At 38.6% G+C, this 20,818-nt stretch overlaps 2 protein-coding genes across 2 annotated transcripts in view; one reads left to right on the top strand and one right to left on the bottom strand.

Moving 5' to 3' along the window:
* The window catches only part of RTL4 (retrotransposon Gag like 4), a 518,532-nt gene that overhangs the window by 461,013 nt on the left and 36,701 nt on the right, over positions 1–20,818 (top strand). The gene's annotated exons all lie outside the window — the stretch shown is intronic.
* The window catches only part of LHFPL1 (LHFPL tetraspan subfamily member 1), a 255,441-nt gene that overhangs the window by 160,507 nt on the left and 74,116 nt on the right, over positions 1–20,818 (bottom strand). The window lies entirely within an intron of this gene.

The following is a 20,818-nucleotide window of genomic DNA, read 5'->3' on the forward strand; positions in this document are numbered from 1 at the left end:
TACATAATATTTACTAATTACTATTAAATATGTGTCAGATTAATTATGCTATAAATTTCATCTCACTTTATCCAATGAGTTTTATTCATGTATGCTCACTCAGCCTTCTGAATTTGAAGGCTCATTATGAGATGAGAAAGAATACTGGAGAAACTAGGCCAGCCACTTGGTCTTTGGCTTTATCATTTCTCATCTATTTCCATTTGAGAGTAGCCCTTTCCATTCTCAAAAGGGAGGTGAGTTCCTTCCTTTGTCCTAGGTGGAAATTTGGGGGAAAACCCCATCAGAAAAGGACAAGGCTGCGTCCTAAGCCAAAATCCTGAACAAAGCTGGCCACCTGCTTATTCTGTTGCAAGAACCGAAGTCAGCCACTTCTCAATTTCTCTCCAGGTTACCTACACAAGATGTGCCCCAGGCTATTATGTCTGGCTGCTCAGCTGGGGAGGCTATCCAGACGGGACCTGGTAGATCTGCCTTACACTATACTTAGTAACATGTCAGAAGCAAAAAGACTATAATATTAGAGGGGAGGAAACAAAAAGAGCCCAGGGAAAAACTGGAGCCCATTTGAATAATGAATCATTAGTCAAAGCTGAGCATTGAAGCTATTTGGGAATATTTAGGTTGTAATAGCAACCTTATTCATGGCCCAACTTTTTTCTAGGTCAGGTATTTCAAAGAATACACATATTCTCATACACATACATTTTCTTGCTCTTCCTGAACAGGATACTTGGTCCACAAGATGAAGCAGTGTTTTAGAGTAAAGGGGTGTGAAAAAAGCCATGCAAATAGGTGGCAGATTTGACAGAATGAAATAAAAGTCAATGTAAGGGTGACCATATCCTGGATTTGCCTAGGATAGTCCCATTTTATGCCCATTGTAGATTAACAACTGTTAATTATTTCACTTCCAAATTTGTCCTGATTTAGAAGGTACATTGTTGGTTCATTCTATTGAGCCCATTACTTTAAAGATAACCACTTTACATATTTATAGCTCATTATAATCTTCAGTAGGCTTTGTTATCCTTTTTTCTGTTAACACTTAAAATAATTTTATTTATTTTTTTTTAATTTTTTTTTAATTTTTTTATTTATGATAGTCACAGAGAGATAGAGAGAGAGGCAGAGACACAGGCAGAGGGAGAAGCAGGCTCCATGCACCGGGAGCCCGATGTGAGATTCGATCCCGGATCTCCAGGATCGCGCCCTGGGCCAAAGGCAGGCGCCAAACCGCTGCGCCACCCAGGGATCCCTTAAAATAATTTTATAAGGTGAGTACAGCAGGTGCTACTAACAGATGAGAAAACTGAGGCCAAAAGAGGTTATTTTTTTCCAAGGCCACTAAGTGGTAGAACTGAGATTCTTATTTTCAGGTCTTGTGCTTTTCCCAATTGTACTGTTTTGCTGTCCTTATTATTGTTTAAGACACATGGCCAACTCTATTGTATCCAATGATCAGCATAAAGTTAGCAGGGCCAACTAGGTACAATGTTATCTCATCGATTTCTGAGCTAGACACAAAATACATACAAACCTGGGAAGAGTGAAAAAGTCATCCATCTGTAGGTTAAAATGATGAGAAAGTGTAGGGTTAGTGGAGCCATGCCTTATATCATGGTAGCTCCAACCAGGAGCAGTCAAAACTCGGATGACAAAGCTGGCATGCTGGTTTATTGACAGAGTCCAAGTAGATTCTTGGTAAAATGTGAAGTAAGAGAAGCTTGAATTCAGGACCAATAACTTTCATACTAACCTCTGCTAAATCCATACTGCCTCTGGACCCTTACTCTGCTCATGTTGCCAATTGTCTTCTGCCTGCCCATCTACCTCTGCGGCAAGTGACAGATTCACAATGTCTTCTTCTTACTCAAGCAAAAATCTCAAATGAGAGCAAGTTAAAGTCAGGTAGCAGGTGAAAGGGTTCTGATTATCTAAGTGAAGTTACTCACTGTAAATGGAAAAATGGAGATTTGAGCCTTCACCCTCCCAGTGGTATATGCATTTGAAGAGAAGGCATGGGGCCTTCCCAGTGTCCCTTTCAGATTCCAGCTACAATCCAGCTAGTCTGACTGCTTGCTAAGGAGGAAACAGCAGCCTAGCATATTCCTCTACAGACCTGGCAATCAAACCTGCCAAAGAGGCAGAAAAGGGAAAAATGAGGTCACACTGATATTGTCTAATGTAGTTGCTACAGCTTATCATTCTGGCTGAGTCCTAAAGCACACAAAATATCTCATCTTCATACACGGAGCTTATGGCTTTCTAACTGTAAGTTCTATTTTCTGGTTCTATTATACTAAATTTATGTTGCCATGGCAAGGTCTTATACCTGCTTTGTATTAATTTATTCATTCAACAGATATTAAGTGCCTACTAGGTATCAGGTCAGGTGGAAGGTGACAGTGATAGAACAATGAAAGAGACATGGTTTCTGTTGTTGATGAGTTCACAGTCTAACAAAGAAAGCAAACAAATAAATGAATAATTACAATGTAGCCTAATTAGTGTTATTTATTCATTTGTTAATTTATGTGTTCAAAATTTACTGAGCACCTATTATACGTCAAACCCTGCGCTAGGTACTGGGAATACAATAGTAAGCAAGAGGGGATCCCTGGGTGGCTCCGCAGTTTAGCGCCTGCCTTTGGCCCAGGGCGCGATCCTGGAGTTCCGGGATGGAGTCCTGCATCGGGCTCCCGGGATGGAGCCTGCTTCTCCCTCTGCCTGTGTCTCTGCCTCTCTCTCTCTCTCTCTCGCTCTCTCTCTCTCGCTCTCTCTCTCTCTGTCCATCATGAACAAATAAATAAATAAATATTTTTAAAAATGGTAAACAAGAAAGGTAAGAGGCATCTCCCATATCTGTGTGCCTCAAGTAATTATCATCCAACACAGTACGTGGTACGAAGATAGCTCTTAGCAAACAAATGACACAGTTTAATCTGAAAGCTACACACACACTATTTTTTTTTTCTAAATAGTGGAATCCTTTATTCAAGGAAAATCTTTCATGTAAGGCTAAAATGTCAAATAAATGAAAGGGGATGGGGAAAAAGGTAAAAGGTACTATGTAAAAAAACAAAGAGGAATTTTATGATTTAACTTGAAGTTCGAGTCCAAGAACTCTGTTCTATTAACAACATCCTCCCCTCCAAAAACCTCTTCTACCTCTAAGCCATCCATGAGGCATCTCAGCAGAAGGCGGAAACCAATGGATCAATTTGTTTCTCACATTATGTTTTTCAATCCAACATATCACTTTCACCTGAAGAGCTTGTTAAATAGGCTGATTCCTGTGACTCATCCCAGATATACTGTGTCAAACTCTTTGGGATGGAGCCCAAGAATATCACCTTCCAGGTGATTCTGATGCATACTTGAGATTAAGAAATATTACCTACTAGGCTTTGTTCATAAAAATGCAAATTCATTTTTTATTGCTGCATAACAAATTACCACAAACTGAGAAGCTTAAAACAACACCCATTTATTAGCTCACATTTCTGTAGATAAGTCTAGGCATTGCGTGATTGGGTTCTCTGCTCAAGGTTTCCCAAGACCAAAACCAAGGTGGGCAGCTTTCTCATCTGGTGCTCAAGGTCCTCGTCCAAATTTGTGTAATTGTGCCAGAATTCAATTCCTTATGATCGCAGGACTGAAGTTCCCATTTCCTTGCAGGCTGTCAGCTGGAGGCTGCTTTGAACTAGTACAGGTCACCCACATTCCTTGCCATATGGCCCTTTTCAGCAACAGAGAATCTCCCTCATATTCAATCCGTCTTGCACTTGAAATTAGTGGCTTTTGCGAGGAAAAGGCCAGTCCCTTTAAAAGTCTCACTGATGAGGTCAGGCTCACAGAGAATAATCTCTTTCTTAAAGATAACTGATACAGAATTTTAATTACATCAGCAAAATCACAGCAGTATCTAGACTCAAAATTCTTTTTGATTGAATAATTGGGAGAAGGTATGTATAAACCAGGGGATAGGTGTCTTCAGGGCTTGTATTACTTTGTTAGGGTGCCATAACAAAATACTATGGATTGGGTGTCTTAAACAACAGATACTTATTTTCACACAGTTATGATTCTGGAAGTCCAAGGATCAAGGTGTCAGTAGGTTTGGTTTCCTCTGAGACCTCTCTCCTTGCCTTGCAGATAGTGCCCCTGTTGGTGCCTCTTCATATAGATTTTTCTCCTGTGCACCCATCCCTTCCTCTTCTTATGAAGATATCAATAATATTAGATTAGGGACCCACTCTAACATCCTAATTTTAATTACCCCTTTAAAGATATTATCTCCAAATACTGTTACACTCTGTGGAACTAGAGGTTGGGACTTCAACATATGAATTGTAGGGGAACACAATCCAGCCCATTATGGGGACCACCTTAGAATTCTGCCTACCATATTAGACATATGTATTACCCTTTTAAAAAGCAGATACTCTCAGTTTTGCACTGAGGTTTTACAGTACAGTAGTGAGCCAAAAACAATGTAACCTACAGGGAGCCTCTAGGGGCATCATATTTGTCAGAGTGCTGAATTCTAATCACATTGCACCTACTTCTAGGGAGTAGGATGGTGGTCATGCCACTACAGAGGGTTTGGAAGAAAATGTATAAAAACAGTATGCTGAGTTACTGTTTTTACAGGCATGAACTTAGTATTAGCTGTGAATAGCAACCAGCATTTCTGCACTGTGGTTTTGACATTGAGGAAACAAAAGTTTGGGAACCCCTTCTCTACAGCCATGATTTTCAACCATGTCCCTCCTCAGCAATGCTTATAACCTTACTTCAAACCTATTGAATCAGAGCTTCAGGGCCAAGGTCAAAATATTTTTTCCCATTTTCACTGGTGAATTTAATTAAGTGCACCAATGACCCAGATAACTAATGTGCTTGGCACATCATAGTTGCTCAATTAATATTTTTACTGGAATAGATTAGAGAGGGAAAAAAAACCTTGAGAGAGTCTTAACTCTAGGAAACAAACTGAGGGTTGCTATAGGGGAGGTAGGTAGGGTGATGGGGTAATTTGGTAATGGACATTAGGAGGGCACATGATGTGATGAACCCCTGGTGTTATATGCAACTGATAAATTATTGAACACTATATCTGAAACTAAGTAGGTACTATATGTTGGCTAATTGAATTTAAATTTAAAAAAAAGAAAACTCTAGATATTTTTTAGTGGTTTACTAAGTTCATATTATAGCCATCTAGAATTTGGGGTGTTGTATGTAGACACAGAGTCTGATACACCTACAAGTGACGTCTATCCCCAGGATCTACCTGAAAGCCAGAAGCAGCAATCTTTGGGTTTTGTTCCCAATTTAGGCCCCTGAAAGAACTTGAGATGCTGTTGCTTGTGTCTTGAAAAGCAGCACTATACACATGAACTAATAAGATAGCAATCATTGATCCTACTGTGCTCATGGTCCTGCAGATGGTTGGAAACTGTGACCCACAGCTGGCCTCTTGCTTCACTTTTTTGGGTCAGCTTTATTTTTTCACATGAGGAAACACCTTCTTTCCCAGCCAAGCAACATCACTTCTTTGGCTGATCGATATGCCTTGTGACATGAAGCCCCTATGATCTTCATTTAGTTTCCCTCTCCACAGTTTAAAAGATTATTTTTAAGTGAGGTCTAAGAACCACGTAAATGAAAGAATAGGCAACTATTTGAGTTAGCATATGCCTTTTGGATGGGGTCATCTAACAAGTAAATATTGATATATGTGTGAAGGGCAAGAGCAAAGAAAAATGAGAGGCATGGGAGCCATTAGTACAACTCACATCATATGAAAGGAAAGCATAGAGGGCCCTGATGAGTGAGAAGGGTAAAGGCATGAGACAGGTGAGGGCCAGGAAAAGATCTAGGAAGAAGAAACAGAGCTGTTAGAGTCACAAAAACCATTCTATTAATCTCTATAATGCTTAAAGGGTGGTCTGAAGACCTGCTACATCAGAAGGTCCTGGGGCTTGCTAAAATGAAGATTTCTAACTTGATTAGGCTGACTGTTGCATAACTCTACAAATTTACTAAAAATCTTTAAGCCGTATACTCACAACAGGTGAATTTTATATGTAGATTGTATCTTGATAAAGTTGTTCAAAATATAGATTTCTAGGTACCACCCCATATCTGTTGAACAAGAATCTTTTTTTGGTATATTTTTTACGGGAGTTTGATTTGCCAACATATAGCATAACACCCAGTGCTCATCCCATCAAGTGCTCCCCTTAGTGCCTGTCACCCAGTCACCCCATACCCCCGCCCACCTCCTTTTCCACTACCCCTTGTTTGTTTCCCAGAGCTAGGAGTCTCTCCTGTTCTATCACCCTCACTGATATTTACCACTCATTTCTCTCCTTTCCCCTTTATTCCCTTTCACTATTTTTTATATTCCCCAATTGAATGAGACCATATAATGTTCGCCCTTCTCCAATTGACGTACTTCACTCAGCATAATACCCTCCAGTTCCATCTACTTTGAAGTAAATGGTGGGTATTCATCGTTTCTAATGGCTGAGTAATATTCCATTGTATATATAGACCACAGCTTCTTTATCTATTCATCTTTCGATGGACACCGAGGCTCCTTCCGCAGTCTGGCTATAAATATTGGGGTGCAGATGTTCCAGTTTTTCACTACATCTGTATTTTTGGGGTAAATCCCGAGCAGTGCAATTGCTGGGTCATAGGGCAGGTCTATTTTTAACTCTTTGAGGAACCTCCACACAGTTTTCCAGAGTGGCAGCACCAGTTCACATTCCCACCAACAATGCCAGAGGTGAGCAAGAATCTCTTGGAGTGAAACTGAGAAATTGATATTTTTACAGCTTCCCCTGATAATTTTAATGCCTGCTGAAGTTAGAGATGCACCTGGCAACATAGATGAATCATGAAATATTAGAGTTAAGTCGGAAAAGCAGCAGTGAGGTTTAGAACAACATTTATGTAAATTAAAAACGTATACAGATTTTGCAAGAACACAGACAAGCAAAAAGTTATGGATTGGTGACCTTGGAATGGTTGGCAGCAGTAAGGATGAGACAGAGACAGTGTGCTTTAGCAAGAAGGCTTTTGACCAAGTTGTTCTAGGGAACATTAAGATGTTACTCTTAAACCCATCAAGGAGAGGAAAAGATCCTTTTGTCACTTTCCCAGCACGCCCCTTCTAGTTTTAGAACCTGCCTGATCTTTTTGTTTTACACTGGTCCCTTTAAGCCCAGCACTTCCCGATCATGGCAAATTCCCAAGCTTTAGTAAAAAAACAAAAAACAGGGATCCCTGGGTGGCGCAGCGGTTTGGCGCCTGCCTTTGGCCCAGGGCGCGATCCTGGAGACCCGGGATCGAATCCCACATCGGGCTCCCGGTGCATGGAGCCTGCTTCTCCCTCTGCCTATGTCTCTGCCTCTCTCTCTCTCTCTCTCTCTCTCTCTCTCTGTGACTATCATAAAAAAAAAAAAAACACAAGGCAGAGTATGTTTGGCTGCCTACTTGGAGTGACTCCCCAGGGAAAAATGAAGACCTTAGATCTCAGGTTCAATTGAGTCAATTTTCCACTAATTGCATATATGTCTCAAAAAAAACCCTATAATTAAATACTTCCAATTCTTGAACTATTTGCAGAAAAAAAATCAGAGTAAATAGTAATTGCTGTTAAGAACAAGCAATTAAAATTCTTATGGATTAAAATTCTTATGTGTAACCCTCATAAGTATAAATCACTAATAGTCTCCAATGAGTTATCCCTCTTCACCAGAGGTTAAAAATTTCACCATGGATTCTCAGAGTCCAGAAACCACATCTGAGATCAGTGGGAAGTGGACCACCAGTGCAAAGTAGACCAAAGCAGCATCAGCATGGCCTAGGAACTTGTTAGAGGTGCAAATTATTTGGGATCCCCGCCCCCAGACCTACTTAATGGAAACTCTGGGATAAGGCTCCACTACTTTGGATATGATATGCCCTCCATGTGCCTCTGGTGCACTGAACTAATGAACCTCTTATCTAAACTTAAGAAGCTAGCCAGCATAGTCACTGCTACTGCTTCACGCACCCAACTTCTTTGTTAGCTGGGGAAGTGAGCTACTTTCAAATGGGTCAAGAAAGGGATGAAACTCTTTGAGGGTTGGTCCCAAGAGTAAAATCCAGGCACTTTACTACACTCACTCCTTCCCAGCCAGAAGCATCCACAGTCTCCCTATGTTACAAGAAAACCTTGTTCAAAATTCTGTGTCATGATACCAATGCCAAAGAAAAATAATTAATTAGAAAAGGACCTCTTGCAACTTGTTGAAGTTTCTAAAGATAATTCTTTATATTTGTTGTATGTAAAGTTGTATAGAAGGACATTTATAACTTCAAGGTACCAAGGAGCCCAGTAAGTAAAGTAGTCCCATCTGAGGACTTTATTCTCTCTCTCTGCCTCTGTCTCTGTCTCTCTTTCTCTCTCTTATTCCCTTTATTCTCCTCCACCATCCATTCATGTACATCATTAATAAATGCTAGTCTTTAAAATTTATATTTTATGTAATCTTTTCTCCACGGTACTTTATATCAAGTTACAAACTCAATTACCTATAGGAACATGATGAATAACATAAATGAGTAATGTGGGACTGACATGATAAAACTTCATACTCAGCCCTGTCATAGAGCAATGGGAAATGTCGAAGACTGTGACAAGCTGGAGAACACATCACCAGGCCCAATTGAGGGGGGCCTGGCTATTACTCAGCTCCAGCTGATTGTAGATAAATGTGAATGATTTTTATGTGAACTTCCTGAATCTTTCAATTTTGGCTTCAATTGAAGCTAGTACACTGGGAAAGCCAACCAAAATATATGAGCTCATGGACCAACTAGCCTGGATTTCTGCTGTACATTGAACCAGCTGTTACCAAGAAGATTTGAGTGTCTGCATGTTGTCTTCCTGCTCTCCAAGCTGGTACAAACAATCTTCAGCTAAGCTATGTAATTAATTTACATGTAGAAGCCACCCCACTGTCCAAACCCAAGTGAGAGGTTTGGATTTAGAAAACTCAGATTGTCTTACGCCCTATATGGATTCAAGAATTTTGACCCAATTCTAGCTCTTAATGACTAGTGGTTATATATACCATGATAGAGTCTATTAAACACGGGGATAAACTTCCTGGCCTCCTTCCTCTGTATCTATATTTCCAGTTGTCCAAGTCTCTCACAGCTTGATTTTCCTTGCAAGGGGAAAATGCCACTAACATCAAAGTGAGATGACTCCACAAGAGAAACCAGAAATGTAAAGTCAAAAGATAAGCGAAAGTAAATTAAAACCACAATGAGATACCAATACCCACCTGCCAAATGGCTAAAATCAAAAGGACTGATGAAACCAATTGATGAGGAGAATGTGAAATAAATGAAATTCTCATATGTTGCTGTTGGGAGTATAAATTAATTCAAGCACTTTGGAAAACAATTTGGTATTATCTGCTAAAGCTTAACATATGCTTATCCTGTGGTCCAGCAGTCTGGTCCTCAGTATTTATCCCAGATAAATGAGCACATGTATCTATCCAAAGACTTGTAGCAAATGTTAATAGTCATTATACTAATAGGAGCCAAAAATTGTAAACAACCCAAATATCCATGAATAATAGAAAAGATAATGAAATTATAATATATTCATAAGGTGAAATACAACTCAGTATTTTTTTAAGAACACACTACTGATACAAAACATTGATGAATTCAAAAACATTATGTTAAGTAAAAGAAGTCACACAAGGGGAACCTGGATGGCTCATTCAGTTAAGCATCTGCCTTCAGCTCAGGTCATGATCTCAGGGTCCTGGGATTGAGCCCTCCATAGGGTTCCCTGCTCAGCAGGGAATCTGCTTCTCTCTCTCCCTCTGCCCCTGCCCTTCGCTCATGCTGTCTCTCTCTCCTTCTCTCTTAAATCAATCAATCTTTTTTTTTAAAAGAAGCCACACAAAGGGTGCACACTGAATGACTCCATTTATAAGAAATTCAAGGACATGTTAAAATCAATCCAGAGAGCCACCTTGGGGCAGTGTTGTCTGGGAAAGGGAATTTGCCCAAGGGAAAATCCTAGGGTGCTGGAAGTATTCTATATTTTGATTGAGGTTGTGGCTAGAGGTGTACACACTTGTCAAAACTCATCCTAGGATTTTTCCACTTTATATAAATTATGTCCCAATAAAAACAATAGGGTGTGGAAAATATTAACTGAGAAAAAAATGTTCAATATATATAGGATATAAAAGGCTTATATATGGGACATATTAAAACATCTTGCAAAAAAAAAAAGATAAAATATCCAATGAAAAACTGGGGAAAAGATAGAAATAGACCAGTGACCCAAGTTGAATTGTATATAACTGAGAAGCCCATTTAAAAAATTACTAGTAATCAGAGAAATGCCAAACAAAACACAAGAATTCACAACTGATATTGACATTCAGTGTCAAACTGGTTAACTGTGTGGAGAGGATAATGGAAGTGTGAAGATAGATAAATCGATATCTGTTTTGTTTGACTTATTACTTATTATATAATGAGCACAAATTAGCTTTAATTAAAAATAATAAAGTAAAAGTGAATCTTCTCTTTTTGTTCTATTCAGGCCTTCAAATGATTGGTGGAGAGCAACCATATTAGGGAGAGCAATCTGCTTTTCTCAGTCTAAGAATTTAAATATTAATTTCAACCAAAAATACCCTCACAGATATACCCAGAATAATGTTTGACCAAGTATCTGGACACTTCATAGCTCAGTAAAGCTGATATACAAAAGCAACTGTCACAGAGCACTTGGCCACATTAAAAAACAAAACAGTTATTCAGTTTTCTGGACTCTGTCTAGGAGGGATAGCATGAGTAAGATAAATAACATCTATTTTACTAATGTTAATAATGACTGTGTAAAAATTTGGGGGAAGATTATTTAAAATTTCTAGGCCTCAGTTTTCCTCTTCAGTAAAAAGATAATAAAGGCTCCTACATCACAGGACTGTGGTAAGCTTTAGAGTTCATGTGTGTAAAACACTTAAAACAGGATCTGGTACATAGATGCTGCAATGGTCTGAATGTTTGCATCTCCTCCCAAAATTCAAATGTTAAAACCTAACCCCTAAGGGTGACGGTATTAATAGATAGGGCCTTTGGGAAGTGTTTATGTCATGAGGGTAGAACCCTCATGAGTGGGATTAATACTTTATAAATGTGGTTCCAGAGAGTTCCCTAGCCTCTTCTACCATGTGAGGATATAACAAAAATTCTGAGACCCAGGAGATGGCCTTCATATGACCATGCTGGCACCCTGGTACCCATCTCAGACTTCCAGCCCCCAAAACTGTGAGAAATGATTTCTAGGTTTGTAGTATTTTGTAATAGTACAATAGGACAATACTAGGTTCATAGTATTTTGTAATAGCAGCCCAAATGCACTAATACAGATACCATAAACGTATTAGCTATGATTGTCAAAGTGAATATAAACTTCAGGAAAGCAGGGATCTTGGCTTGCTTTTCCTCTGTTATATCCCAAGTGCCTAGAGTTTAACCACCACATAGCAGACACTCAAAATATTTGTGGAACAAATGGTTTTATATAAGTGTTTATACTTTCCAGAGGATATCCATCTCTCATCTGAGAAACATACTTACTTTCAATCCCAGATCCCTTTCTGGACAGTTATCTGTGCAGCCTTGCTGGTGATAGCTAGCTAGGCACAGTTGGCAAAGGATGGCCATTGCATGTTTGACTGATCAGGGTAACATACAGACTGACTACAGAGGAAGGAAATCTTGCAAAATGTATCCACTCAGTCCATTCCCCCCAAATACCAGGCCTATCAGTAGAAGGTAAAAACAGAGGTGCTGGGAGCCCGAGGGGTTAGCTTTTTGCTGGTATGCTTTTTGTAAAGGCTTTGCTACCTATTCTTGCTAAGGTCAACCATTGCTTTCCTAGGGGGCAGAGCCATGTCCTTTCTCTATCTTAGTGTGTTAGGCGAGCGTGATGACCACTAAACTACGGAAACTTCTTTTCTCTATCTTAAATGAGCTTCCCCTGACAAGGACCACTCATAGGCTTTAACACACTAGCCAAAACAAAAAAAAAACAAACAAACAAACAAGCAACCACAAAAACACAGCTCCTTTTCCACGAGCAGCTTTTAGCTAAAGGGAGTTGAGAGAAGGTAATGAGAAAGGAAGGGTCCTAGGAAAAGGATGATATCCTACAAAGCTACCCATACCTTATTTTGTAATGCCATTTCATGAGGTTCTGCTGAATGAAAGGCATGGCCCCTGGGCACCTGCCCAAGAAAAAGCAGCTACAGTAGCTCCCAGGACTACTTCACAATTCAGGTCTGCCCAAAGCATGTTTGTGAAATCAGGTTGAGTTATAGATCATTAGCAATTTTGATCACTTTGTTAAAACTTTGACAAACTTTTGCCAATCATTTGTACCAGTTTTTTTTCTTTCCTTTTTTTTTCTTATGTAACTCTCAAAAGACTTTTGAAAAACAATGTACTCCCTGGTACAAGTTTAGACTAACATCTAACTTGCATCATAAATTTTGCAGTTGGAAAGGCTATCTTCTCTAGCATATTGTAGATACTGACTTGTTTTTAAAAAACTACCATGTTATCCCTATAAAAATATCCAATGTAATCAAAATACCACAGAGATTTGATGCCCAACCTTGTCTATTTAAAAATATGTGAACACATTTTCTCCTTGAACTTGTGCCTCTTTTCTACTCACCCTACAGAATATTATGGTAATATACTTAAAAGCATTTTATTGACCACCCTCACATATTTCTGTAGACTAATTTTTTTAAATTTCTTGTTATCATAGTGGGTAATAGCTTTTTTTTTCTTTTGGAGTAATTATGAGTAATTATTATGAGTAGTACATAATTGATAAAGTTATATAAATATATTACAATTTTTTAAAAACTGCTAAATATGAAAAGGGATAATGTTATTGAAAGTGTAGATTTAGGTGATTTAATACTGATTCAATTTTTTCTTCTAATTTTTATAGAATAAATATTAAGAAATCTTGACCACCTAAATAAGTATATGGAGATGGAAGTTGTTTTTTTAAGATTTTATTTATTTATTCATGAGAGACACAGAGAGAGAGAGGCAGAGACACAGGCAGAGGGAGAAGCAGGTTCCATGCAGGGAGCCTGATACGGAACTCGATCCAGGGTCACCAGGATCACGCCCTGGGCGGAAGGCAAGCGCTAAACCACTGAGCCACCCAGGGATCCCTGGAGATGGAAGCATTACTATTACAATGTAATTGGTCACTTAATTTTTTGAACATCTTTGTGTTACATATAAAAAATTATAGGGTTTGCTCATTGACATTGTTTTTAATGATCAATCAGCTGATAGTCCCTTCATTTTGTTGAAAGTCAATTAATTTAAACCATCTGACTTGCAACAGGATTTCTTTCTCAATTATTAAAGAAACCAATGGTCGAAGTTGGAACAATTTGAGAAAATAAATAACAACAGTACAGTATATAGCCCATCAAGACACAAGAAATAGGGACGCCTGTGTGGCTCAGTGGTTGAGTGTCTGCCTTTGGCTCAGAACATGATCCTGGAGTTCTGGGATCGAGTGCCATATCGGGCTTCCTGCACGGAGCCTGCTTCTCCCTCTGCTTATATCTCTGCCTTTCTCTCTCTGTGTGTCTCATGAAGAAATAAATACAAATCTTTTTTAAAAAGACACAAGAAATATCCATGAGTCCATACTGATAAAATATACAATTTAATGAAGGAATGAATGGATGAATGAATGAATGGAGGAGGGATAGATATTCCTTAATAATACCAATAACAAATGTAGAAAAAATGAGGGAAATAGAGTACCACAGTGTTAGAACACCCCATAGCAATTGTAGCAGACAAGTTCCATCAACAGATGCTCAAAATAGTAGGCAAAATTTATAGATAACCAGGACATTCACATAGTCTCAAAGTATCTCCCCCAAGATTTATATTAATCACAAGGGCAAAATCCAAAATTGTTTCAAAATAAGAAGTCACAAACTAAAAAATAGGAAATTGTGCATTTTAGAGTTTGCTTCATGGGCTACAAACACATGAACATATATGTATAGACCTATATACATATTTTATATGCTATATTTCAGTTTCCTAATCTAAATTTTCTGTAAGTGACTAAAACTCAGGATACATAGAGAGGAAGACATTTTGAGAATTATTATATATAGATAGATTTGTTATTTAATTTTATTGCTGAAAATTATTCATTTTATTGCTTCTAATTATTCATTTGACAGAATTAGTAAAGCATATCAGCTAAGGAGAAAGATTTTTTTTTCCTAATTAAATGAGACTGGTTTTCTAAAGTTCTGGGCATCACATTCTAAATAGCATTTTAGGAACATTTTGTCCTACATTTACACATAAGTACATGTTCTGGTCTTATGAGGGCATTTTTAATCTATGTGTGGAAATTAACAGCACATTAAAGAGAAGCTACAGGACCATTAAGAAGTGAGTTCACATAAGTTATTTCTTACCAGTGCAATCTTTGCTTTGCTCTTTTAGGACTTCCATATTCCTGAAGATTGAATCCATTATACTAAGAGTAGGGTTCTGCTTCTCATTTGTGTAGGGAGAGAAGGAAGATTGTAAAATAATAGATGGGAAAGAGAAAACTTGGTAGGACATCTTGACTGCAAGCATGTTCTCCAGCAGATCAATTTTATGAATCATACATATGCAAATTGAGATGACCCTGGAAATTGATTCCCTTAACTCTTTGCTTGTGAACCCCTTGAGACTTTTGTGTTCCTCCAGAAAAAGGCATACTACTGATTTATGGTGATTCTGGAGTTTCAAAAATACCTGTCAATTTTTGCTTCAGTCCTTCAATAGCTTCAATGTGAGCATTAATTATGATGGTTATAATTGGTATGAATATTGCTAGCATTACATAGGTAATATCAATAGCTTATATTACATAGCACTTTTGGGTTTTCAATTTCTCTCATTTATGTGATTTCATGTCATTCTATCTTGGCCTTAGTTATCCTAAAAGCAGAGCCCAAGGGAGAGGCTTGGGTGCAGTTAATAGATTTGGAAAGCAATTCCAGGGAGAAAGATGGGGAAGTGGGCAGCCCGGGTGGCTCAGTGGTTTAGCGCCGCCTTCAGCCCAGGGCTTGATCCTGGAGACCTGGGATCAAGTCCCATGTCGGGATCACTACATGGAGCCTGCTTCTCCCTCTGCCTGTGTCTCTGCCTCTCTCTCTCAATCTCTCTCTCTCTATGTTTCTCATAAATAAAGAAATAAAATCTTTAAAAAAAAGAAAGATGGGGAAGTGAAACAGGGAAGGGTGGAAAAGACAATACAAGGAGACATTCTTGAGTTGGGTATCTTTGTGAATGGTTGGAAACTGATGTATCTAAATGATTATATCTCAGAACTACCAGACTAGAGGGAAACTGTGGAAAGCATTTATCCACCTACTCAAGCTCCCATTGGTCAAGACTGGCCCCAAGGACATCCAAACCCTAGATGTCCTCAAAACCACAGGGTAGGGAGCAAAAGATAACAGTAATGGGTCTAAGATGAAGCAATGTCAGGTTGGAGGTCTTCAGGGAAATAAACAGTGCAGTAGTGGCTGAAGTAGGAGGTGAGGTTAAAATAGTTTGAAGTCACACAAGAGGCATCTTATCCATGCCCTTATAGCAAGCAGCAGTATGAGATACGGCAGGCATTCTTATTAATTTCATTTTTAAAAGACAAATGTATCAATAGCCTATTGTTAGTAAATGTCTGAGCTACTCTGTACCTCAGTTTCCATAGCTAGAAAAAAAGCAGAGAATAAAAACTCTTATTCCTTCCAATATGAAAATAGCTAAGAGAACAGCTGCAAAAATGCTGTGAGCTCCCAGAAGAACACAGCTATGTAAATAAATTATTGTTATCGTGCTTTATAGTCTATTTGAAAACAAGATGAGTCTTTTGTCATTTTGAAATATTGAATTCTACATCAGGCAAAATTGAAAAATACATAGGGGCCAATTTTATCGCTCATCCTTCACGCATATCTCCCACTGATTTTAAAGGGAGTTTGGCTCTCTTTGTCTATATATAATTATCCAAAGTAATCATAAAATGCCATATTTTAGTACTTGTATAATGAGCTTCAAAAGTCAATAATGAACTACAAATATTCATAGAAAATATTCTTTTCTAATTTTAGGATTGATAATTCACTGCTGCTTCTATTTGTGCATCAAGAACAACTATTGGTATGATTACTTCTCGGAATTTATGCCTTCATTCTGGAGCTAAGTGGCTTCTTTTGACAATACTGCATTTATGGTATTCTTTGAAGGAAGCCATATTTAAGCTTCTCCTGGCTCCATGGCCATCTGGAACTCTGCTACACCAATACATCTCCACCTTAAATTATGAGGAGGATTTAGTGTCAAGTGACCCACATGGATATTGGTGGCATAGAACTGCTAGGCTAGTAAGCCATCGCTGGCCTATGGTCTGAGCCCTAGGACATATAATTATCCTGAATAATTCTATTTTTCTTGATGAATTGACTGGGTTTTGGTATGGTCATGGAGCTATGGCTACAGCCAGGCCATCACAGGCACCTTCTTGAGAACCCAAACCAAGACAATGATATAGACAGAATCCTAGGACTTTGTAAACTTGTGAGAGCTCATTTTTTCTTTTTCTCCACCTCATTCTTGTTCTTCTTGTTCATCATTTGTATTATGTGCTAGTTTCTGTCCTACATTTTATCCTTATTAGTTCTTGCAATATAACCCTATGCAGTAGATGTATTATTGTAACCACTTTACTGATGAGAAAACTGATGCTTAGATAGGCTAAATAAATTGCCCAGTCACTCAGTGTTAAGCTAGTGTTCAAACCAAGGTCTGTCTAATGCAAAAAGCATTTATTTCTTCTTGTTAGGTAGTACTCTGTTTCTAATGAATGAAAAGTTCTATGTTCCCTGGACATTGGTTAACAGGGCCAACTTCATACTAGACCAGAATTTATTATTTCAGTATTTCTCTTTGACCTATTACAGATGAAATTACTGCTCTGGCTTCCATACCATGTGCTCTGGGTCTAATCTTATTCTGAAAGTTTATACCTAACCTGAATAGTCCTTGGTGTCAAGGTCTGGGGCCTAGAAAACCTAAGTTTTAAGTCTCTTCAGACCTTCATAATGCCTATATTTCAGAATCTTTATCCCCTCATTTGTTCATTTAAAACACTTTTTACTGAGTTGGACATGGACATTAGATGGTCATTGCCCCTGCATTCCTGGATCTTGCATCCTAATGGGAGAGACATAAACACAGACACACACACACACAGACACACACACACACAGACACACACACACACACAAACACAGGTGAAGTAATTCCAAGTTGCAGTAAGTATGATGAAAAAAAAAACAAATAGGCTGCCATGCTAGAAAAATATAGAGTCGGGTCTATTTTAGATAGTCAGGGAAGGCTACTCTGAAGTTATCTGGAAACATAGGAAGGAGCAGGCCATGTGAAGATCCAGAGAAAGATCGCAGCAGGCAGAGAGAAGATAAATGGCAAAGGGCTGGCAGAGGGCAGGCTGAGAAAGGGCTTGGGCTGCTGGTTCAACCAATAGGGAGGAGACCAGTGTGTTCTGGGCTTAGTGAGAAGAAGAGAGAGAAAAGCTGATAGGAGATAAGATTGTAGAAATAATCTTGACCAGATCTTGACCAGACTTTGTGGGCAGCCTTGAAAAAGTGTTACCATTTAATTCTAAATGTCATGGGAAATCATTAGTTTTTAAGTGAAAGGGTGATATGATCTAATTCATAGTATGTAAGATCATTTTGACTATTTTATGGAAAATGGATTAGATGGTAAAAAAAAAATGGAAGCAGGGATACCAATTAGGAGTTTCTTACAGTTGTTTAGGTGAGAGATAACAGCTCAGATTGGGGTGATAGCCTTGGAAGTAGTGAAGATGATTAGATCTAGAAGGTATTTTGATGGTGGAATTGACAAGATTTATTGAAAGATTGAAGGCAGGAGGGTGAGGAAAAGAGAGGACCCAAGGGTGACTTTTAGGTCTTCAATTGAATAACTGGATGAGGCCATTTATCAAGATGGGATATGGTGTAGAAGGAACAGATTTTGGGAAAAAATATCAAGAATTCTCTCTTGGTCATATTCAACTTGAGGGGCCCATAACCTAAGTGGAGATATTAAACTGGCAATTGAATAAATGAGTCTGGAGTCCCAGGGAGATGTGTCCCGTGCTAGATATGTAAATTTATGAGTTAGACTATAGATGGTAAATAGAGCCACAGAACTGGACGAGATCATTCAAGGAAAGAATCTGTTTATTTTGTTTCTTGCCAGTCTCCTGCCCCACTCTGGAATATAAACCTGTAAGGACAGATATATCAATTCACTTGTGGTTCTTTAGTTCATGTGATAGTTTAGTTATTTAAAAAATATATTGAATATGTAGAATTGACTATTTTGTTTCTTCTTAAATACTTCTCATTGGATGGCCCTCACAGTGATATATGGCACCACCCTCGCCTCCTATCCCTGGTGTCTCGATCCTTTCTTATTTTTCTCATAAAGAGTCAAATTCACTCATGATGATGACAGTCATCATATCCCCAAGGTACAGAGAATGTTCTTAGCTGGTCATATTTACCTATCCTGATGTATTCTTCTCCATTCTCTGTGAACTTCCTTTGCCTAGGCCTTATGATCCCTTGATTGCTACCACCCCCACTTCTTTGCTCTAATACCTTAACCTAGAGAGGACACCTAAAATTGGACCCCATGTGAAGGTATTTGAATCATGGTCAGGCTGTGAATTGGCAACATTGGAAAAGCATGCCTGTATACTACAGGTCTAAGAAGGAATACATGCACTAACTTCAGATTTGATCACATTTCTTGCGGCACTGCTTATGTAGATTTGGCTGCTTAAATTTATTGTTTAGAGCTTATAACTCTAGCAAATGTTCCCAGGATCCTTACAATCCAATTGTACTGTATAATTTTCTTCAGATACTTTAAAACAAATCCTCACTGTATACCCAATCTGAGTGCCACCAAACATGATGCCACACTAAGCCAATACCTCAAGGCAGGTCGGTACTGGCTCAAGCCAGTACTCAGTTAGAAGTTGCCTTCCCTGGGCTGTTTGTCTTTATTGGAAATGCGCTGGACTTCCTAGAATAGTCAGATGGCTGGTGTTGCTATTGACTAAGGATGAAACTTGCTTCAAAAATGGATTGCAGTGGAGTAGGCCATACAGCCTACAAGAAAATGCAAATAGTAATTTTCCAGATTGGTTTGTCCCAGTCCAAATCAATAAGGACTGAGTCACAGTAGTAATTTTTTCTTTTCTTTTTTTACTGACATAATCCATTTGTTTTACTATAACAACATTAGAAGGCACATCACAGCATCCTAATACACCAGGAACACCATCCTTTCTTCTCACAAGAACAGTATTAGTAGATAAACATCAAGAATTACTTAATAATCTAATAGGAAATCTGAGATTTAATAAATCACAGTCTAAAGAGATACAGAGAAGTTTTATTATTCAAAATTCATATAATGATTTCCTCAAGTAGAGGAAAAAAGTTAACAAACTGTCTAGAGAGGGAACCTGTTATTACTTGGTTTATTTTGAAAATCATGATTGAGAGGCCTGGGTGGCTCAGTGGTTTAGCGCCACCTTCAGCCTGGGGCTTGATCCTAGAGACCTGGGATTGAGTCCCACATCAGGCTCCCTGCATGGAGCCTGGTTCTCCCTCTGCCTGTGTCTCTGCCTATGTGTCTCTCATTAATAAATAAATACATAATCTTTAAAAAAAAGAAAATCATGATTGCTTCCCTAAGAAAGAGAATTTAAGTTGAATGAAAAGTATTTTGGACCTGGAAAAGGATTTCTTTCTCTCAGTGAAGTTAAAATCACCTTATGAGAAGTCTGAAATTTCCATACCCCATCCTGCCAATAAAGGCGAAGAGCAGAGGTAATTCATGTATATGATTCCGGAACTGGTATCCTCTGAGTCAATCCTTTCCACGCTCCTCAGTTTCTTCCCTTCCTTGACCTGGATTAATGCAGTAACTTCTTACACTGACTTGTGGACTTTCATCCTTTCCATGCATGTGTTCCTTATGTCACAGCATATCAGCTCCTAAATTCTTCTGGCAGATTTTCAAGATCACCATCATCTGACTCCCACTTGATCCTTTGTAAATCTCACTCCTCTCAACATACATGCACGTGTGCACACACACATGTGGGCACACACACCCTCCTCTACTTATACAGTCAAGCTGCTCCACTACCACTCCCCTTCCTCCATGTTTGTGCCAACTGCTATGCTCATTTCCTCTCCTCTGCTTTTGCTTACACTGTAGCCTCAATCTGGAGCACTTTCCACTCTTTGTGTAAACTGAAAGTTTTCATTTATTTTAAGACCTAGCTTAAAGCCAACCTTTCCTGTGGAATCCAGCCCAATGTGATATTTTCTTTCCTCATGGTTCCCTGGTTCTCTCATATATATTTAACATATACATTTTATTGTCCATCTTAAGCTTTGTCCTCTCCATGATAAATCTTTCTATTCCTTTGAAACACTTCAGAATGCTTATGGGATGGGCAAACCATAGACACTTAATGAATCCTTGGTGAAGGAATCTCAGCATTCTTGACTCTTTCCCATAGAATATAGTGAAGGGA

Source organism: Vulpes vulpes, chromosome X (genome assembly GCF_048418805.1).
Source record: "Vulpes vulpes isolate BD-2025 chromosome X, VulVul3, whole genome shotgun sequence".
Classification (NCBI taxonomy): Eukaryota; Metazoa; Chordata; class Mammalia; order Carnivora; family Canidae; genus Vulpes; species Vulpes vulpes.